Source organism: Corvus kubaryi, unplaced genomic scaffold (assembly GCF_017639235.1).
Source record: "Corvus kubaryi isolate FWS band 111438036 unplaced genomic scaffold, C.kubaryi_AGA036_p1.0 137, whole genome shotgun sequence".
NCBI classification, from domain to species: domain Eukaryota; kingdom Metazoa; phylum Chordata; class Aves; order Passeriformes; family Corvidae; genus Corvus; species Corvus kubaryi.
In genome coordinates this window covers 17,037,940-17,045,057 of record NW_024580671.1, presented here as the reverse complement: position 1 = coordinate 17,045,057, position 7,118 = coordinate 17,037,940, and positions in this window count along the sequence as shown.

Genomic DNA, 7,118 nt, shown 5'->3' with positions numbered 1-7,118 from the left:
AGAGGATGTCTCCCCATTCATCACCCAGCCCCTCATTGTGGAAAGTCGGAGCTGCAGATTGGATTTCAGCTTCTCGTGACATGACTATGCCAGCCCTCCTGCAGGCTGCAAAGAAATGACCTTTCAAAAGCAAAAATAGAAAACTGAATTCCCTGGAGAGAGAATACAGCTAGAATTTGAGGCAGGAGGATATTTACTGTGTTTTTCTATCTATTAAATAGATTCCTTGGACTACATATGCCCTTCAAACCCTCTTAAATTAATAACATTTAGATCTTAATTGGTAACCAGCCCCTTCTACTTCCCCCAGGCAATTACAACAACAGAATTAGACTCAGGTAACTCAATTAGACATCACTCTCCAAGAGGTCTCTAAGCAAAACTCTCCATGAGCTTGATGAAAACAGCACTAGGATTGCTTAGTTGAGGTCAAATAGCATATGCTTTCAATAACCATCAAAGGCAAAATGATGCCTCATTGTTTATTCTATAAACCTCTCCACTTGCCACTTGAATCTCTCATCCATTCTCACACAGATATTCTGCTGATCTGCTAGGTGCAATATGAGGTTGACCTTGTGCTTTTTTCCCTTCAGTCCTGTTTCTTCCCCAGACAACACTGTTTCAGACACATACGTGAAGCCAAAGGGTCCAGGTAGCAGCAATCCTGAGCCATGGTTCAGCAATCTGCCCTGCCTTTCCTCTTCTGCACATCCCCCCTTTGCACTTGAAAGCAGAAGCAGGGTTTTACCTTACATATGAAAACACATCATGAACATGAAGGAGGTGTAAAAAAAGGGCAGCTCCAAACATCTGCATAGGCAAGGCCTCAGACCTCAGTCTAAGTAAACTTGTGGCCATTTTAAAATGAATCCTTAGTCCCTTGGCTCTAAAGGGAGCCCAGGATAAGGCACAGAATCATCAATGCATTACATTGGAGAGGCAGGTGCCTCCAACCAGCCGTCCCGTTCCCTGAAAATTTGATGTGTTGCATGTTGGTTTGCATTCACTAGCTAAAACCCTGTGACTTTGCTATGGAACTAGAATTTTCTTGTTCTGGGGAAACTCCCCACCCCTGTGTTGCCACCCTAGACTCGCAGCTATCTGCTCTACAAACACATGATGACTGTGCTCCTTGCTCCCTAGTATCCCACAGCTGCACAAGGGGCGGGAGGTGCCTCCCCTGGTGAATCAGGCAGTAACCACTGTGGTTTTCCAGGCCAAGAAAGCTGATGGCCTGGGTTTGCTCCCCTTCTCTGGGCAACTGCTCCATCTGCTCAGCTGTTATGCAGAAAGTGGGAAGCACAACCAGACAGAAGGCAAGGCTTCTAAAATTGTGTGTTTGCAGACATCCAAAAATGGGTTGGAGTTCTTGATACAGGTTCACAACCTCTTTTTTGAGGCTAGACATTAAAACTCCAAAAAGGAGCAAATGTTCCGACATAACTTTGTACTCAACATTCCCCATCACTAACTCAGAGGAGATTCCTGTTGCACAAGGGCTGGTTCAAACCCCATCTCAGGCACTTAATTCTTCCCATTGCCTGTACAAGGAGCCTGGATGCTTTCATATATGATTGCAATTTACTCCAAGCACTTAGAATTCAGGCACTGGAGCACTTGATTCATGGGTATTAAGCCCTTTATTTTATCTGCTCACCATCAGTAACTTACTGACACAATCAAAACTGATGTACACAACGGTTAAAAGGATTGACAGAAACCAACATGAACCAGATTGATTTTTAAATTCACTTGATTAAATGGGTGTACTTTTTCAAGACTGATTCATTTAGCAATTTCTCCCTTTAAGGCTTCACTGGTATTTCACATACAGTGACTAATTACTTTTCAGAACACTGTGTACTTGTTCTCTGCTTCTGTGGACTTTAGTGACTTCTGCACAGTCACTAAGTCTGGGTAAAGTGGGTATAAAGTGCTATTCTGCTTGACAGTATTTCATAGCACTCTGTAGGGTTGTGTGAGGGATCACAAAAGGGGCAAGAGAGTGTCTGACAACTGCTATTGGAGGTGGAGCTGCAGACAGTGGGAAAATACATTGCCAAAGCCTTCCCAGGTGGTGGGGCTGTCATACTGGCTCTGTAGGGTGAGAAAAGCAAAGTCAGGGCGGGAGCAGAACCTAGAGGTGGTAGAGCCCTTGCTATGGAGAGCACAGAGGAGGAGGGGGAGAGGGGAGAAATGCAGCCCTTCACCACTTGCCCACTCCACCATCGCTGTGCCGTAGGGCACAAAAATGTCTCCAGCATACCTGTAAGACTTGTGATGACCACAGATGAAAGGTGATGATTAAATACCTGTTCTTCCCCTTTCCAGCATTCTTTTTATTCTAAACTCTTGAACTCTCTGCTGTACTCTCTTCTACTCTCTGCTGTGCCTGGGGTTTACTTCCCCCCTTTCTTAACTTCATAAGCAGTTTTTGAGCAGCTATGTCTAAGGTTTTCATGGCTTGCTTTTTTTTTCCCCCACGCCTCGTTCATGTACAAGTGGATTTCAGTATAAAAGTCTGCCAAGTCTTCAAAAATCTGCTGAACGTTTTACTCCTCAGTGAAGTGCACTTCAGTATAAAAGTCTGCAAAGTCTTCTAAAACCTCCTAAAACTTCTCTTCCACAGCACTGTCCACAGAACAGCAGGTTTGGCCCACAGTTACACCATTGTCCATTATGCTCACTGACAGCTTGTGCTCCCTGCTCCTTTTTTACTTTATTCCTGTGCTGTGCTTTAGTTTACACACGAACTGTTTACTTCATGGGACAGTGGCTGAATTTATGTTCACAGAATCGTGTCATTTTAAGGTATCTACAGTTATGATATATCTATTTCTTACCATCCACTGTTTCCTTATGCAAAAGGAATGTACTCAGATGTTCAGGTGCTACGCTTCAGAGGAAAACAGGGCATGTGGACCAGTGTCAAAATATGGTTGTAATGGGCAGTTAGTCCAACTGAGAACTCACTTAGGCCATGCCTGCTTTGACAGGCAGGGAGATTTGCATTCACTCCCCTCATGATTACCTCAGTGGCAAAGCACATAGGACACAGCTCTGGAAGAGCTGACACAGCTGGACATGAGCCAGCACAGCCTTGGTTTTAGCCTATACGTGTTTGTCTGCCACGGGCACAGTAACTGCCCCAGACAGGGCTCCAACAAAGATGTTCAGATCTCCGAATTCATCCAAATTATGGCAGTCATATGCTGCCCTAAGTTGACCAGCTCATTAAAATTAATGCACCACACTCACATATTTATCTAATACCTGTAGACTTACGCTGCCAATACTGTCATGAGCAGGAGGAAGAAAGCCCATGGTCAAAAGAAGCCCTGTAGAAGTATGCACAGAGGGGATTTTATTTCTTAAACATCATGACTTTGCTTATTGTAGTGGTTAAACTCACATGCCCCATAATGACAAGAGAAGCAGAACTGGGACAAAACCTCCACAGAGGTATGTCTCCAAAGCACTGAGATATATTCTTTTAATTCTGTTGCAGTGGAGGAAACCCGGCTGATGTGCCTGACATTAGCACCAGCTCACCCAAGCACACACAAGTGGAGTCTGGTGTCCCTAAGCCTTCCCAAGCCAGACTGCTCATTTAAGAGCTGACCTATGAGGTCCAGTTACTCTCCTGTTTTGGAGTTGCTAGAAATGTCAAAATTCACTTCAGGTGTGTTCACAGATCTTCCCATAATGTTTTGTACTTAACAGACAGAGTTCTCTGAAAAATTTATTTTAGTTTTCTTCCATGTATCCAGGCAGGGCAGTTTATAGCTACAACTCCTCTGTTACTGAAGGCAGCTTGAAACCAATTTTGAAATTTCCAGGACTGTTAGTGCCACCACATGCTCCCTGCTAAATCTGCAGGAGTCACTTGCAAATGTGCATAACATCTGTTCTGACCAGTACATGGCTCAGTCCAAAGGAATAAACACTAACAGCTCAGGGAAGGAGAGATGCACGTCAGGACCAGCTCCAACCGGACTCTGCTGCTGACTGAAGGAATGAAGTTCCTGTTCCAGAGTCCTCAGCTACAGAGCAAGATATCTGCCCACAGTGGGATGATGTAATACTTACAGAACAATGCAACAGCGTAAACCCTTGTACTCTAGTAACTGACGTTAACATTGATGGATAAGATGTGAATCATAGTGGAAATAAGCATTTCTAAATTGTTACAAACACTGAGCAATAGAAAGAAAGGTAAGAAAGGTCATGCTTGATCTCAAAGAGACGATGCTACAGAGACAAGGGCTTTTCAAGGTAATGGAGCTAGAGAGGATGGGAAAGAGAGGAAGTGGACAAGGAAAAAAAAAGTATGAAAATTTAACTAAGAAAGGAAAAAAGCCAAGAATAGGAAAGCCTTTTCAGAGGTAAAAATTACAAATTAAAAAAAACCACAAAATGTTGAGGAAAGCCAACACACTAGAATTAAAAAAAAAAAAAAAAAGAAGAAAAACCAAACCAAATGAAAAACCAAACCAGCACAAAAAAAAAAAAGAACAGAAATAAAAAGCTCCCCAAACATTTGCAAGTGGTTTTCCCACAATACTCTTGGTTCTTCCTGTTAACACTTTCTGTTCATTCCTACTTAAAAGTACTACATGTGCTTTTAAAATCACAAGATCTGGTTAATCAAATATGGATAATATAGATCTCCTCCTTGATAAAAAGGCCAGGAAAAATACTATCTAAGTTCTAGAATAGGACTGGTATCTGCTTTTCCAATTAGTCTTACAAATTTGAAGACTAAATGAGTATTATTTCAATACATAATGATTTTATTCTCTTATTCCCAACCAATCATCCATTAGAATTCCTTATATACTTTGTCAGACACCACTCTTACGAGTTGAAAACACTTTATAAAAGAAGACACTCATAACATATAAATAATCACTATGTGATTAATCTCAATTTTGAGGTTGTTCTCCTTTATGATTGACAAGGTTAGCACTTCCACCATCCCTCCTCTTTGTTCATATGCTGATTGGACTAATGACTTTGACACAACATAGATTTTGTTGTTCTACTTTCTACTTTAGATAGTAATTCACCTCTTCCTCCAACAATTAAGATTTATCTTGGAAAATTACTAAACTATACACTACATTGAACATAAGTCAAAACCATATTCCGTTCAGTTTGCAGGCCCCAGAGGAAACTGCTAGCATGTGCATATTGCACCCTCCATAAATGAGTGCATGAATTATACATCAACGTTATACATCTCAATTCTTTTTAGATTATGAGTTGTTTATAGAGTACATTAAGATTATACAGAATTTAGCATGCAAAGTCACACAAAGCCTGTCTTGCTTAGTGTATAATAAAGGTACCAGATCACATCTTCAGAGAATATCACGATACCATTTACAAAAATAGAAACAATTGAAAGCTTCAAAAAGCAAAACACGAGGAGTTAACCTGCATATCAGAAAAGCTCCAAGGCCCTGCTGACAGACCATGAACAGTAAACAGCAGACATAACTGTATCATCATAGGCCTTAAGTGTATGAGTGACTATCTAGTCTAGTCTACTAAAACATCTAAACCTCACATCTTTCTGTGGAAATCTGTGAAAGTTAGCAGTAGATGCGGATTCTCCAGCTGCATATTTTTTCTGATCATGAGTCAAAGTTAGCATAAACATTCAAGGTTACACAGGCTACAATTTTGTGATCCTAAAATCAAAGATTTCAAGCAAGGGAGAATCCACCTTTCTGAAGAACTAATCCAAATGATCACCATTTTCTTGGCATAACATGAGAAGATCCATTTTCAGAATGTAAACAGCTATATTCCAAGAAGCAAATTTCAAGGACTTCAGAAAGAGCAAGAACATCAAAAAAAGGAATCCATGTTAGTAATGCTGGGCAAATGGGTAAAAGGATTATGAAGAGCTTTATCACGTACATATGTGAAAGAGCAATAGGTTGAGAAATTAACAATGATTCAGAAATAACTACAGTCATTTGATACAAAACGGAGTCGGGAAGTCCAAGCATGTGGTAAGAGAAGATGAGACATTAATATAAGTAGACAAAAATTATAGGAAAACATGAGGACCTTCACATTTACATGAAGTGCTGGGAAAAGAGCATTTGACTGCATTTTCTGTATTTGGGGAGAGCAACCATTGAAAGGAGGAATCAGAAAATAAATCCTCCTCAAAAAAATGGATTTCAAAACTAATGTCAGATGGAAAAAGATGCTTTCAAACTATGATCCCCAAAAGTCTAGTTTTAATATTCATAAGAAAGACTGCCACTAATTCACCAGTACCATTAAAGTAAATGCATATACTGAACACTAGAGGTAGAAGTTTTAGAGATTAGAAATTACAAGAGCAAAGGCAAATCTTGAAAGAATTACAACTAGTTTGAATTAAGTGAATAGTTTTAATGGGGTTTTTTTATTAAAACAATTGTCATCCCAAAATTACAATTTCATTCCCAGTCAGAATGATACATTTAATGTGGAGTAAATCCAAACAATTTTAAATCTGATTTTTATGCTTGCCCCACAACAATATCCATTACTCACACAAGTCTGGTAAGTACCCTTCATTCAGATGAAGGAAGGAGTAATTAAATATTCCCATGTATGATGACACCTGAAACAGAAACTCCTGCCTAAGGTTAAAGTCAGTATTGTAAGCAGTTAAGCCAGTTTACTCAAAAGGCTTCTCTGATTTCTCAGTTGATTGCCAGGCAATGGGCAGAGGCATAGATGTTTTTAGCTATGCATTATTAGCAGTTGAGGGAAACTGAAACACTAAAAGCCACCTGGCAGACAGCACAAATTGTGTTCATTGGGAGCAAATGCAGGGCTTAGTGTTGTAGAGAACCAGTTGGAAGGTCATACTTGGCTACCGTAAGTTAAAAAGTTGCTTGTCGAAGTCTATTTGTATACTGTGTTAGGGGAATTAAGCTAACAGAGTTGGAAATAATTACCAAAGATTATCAAAATCTGCTAATTATTGAAGGACGCCAGAAGAGCTTCCAAATATCGGCAAACCATTTGTGCCAAAGGACACGGAATTACTATGAGGCCTGTCCTGGGTTGCAGTGTATTCTATTACCATCCTCAGGAGCCGTTGA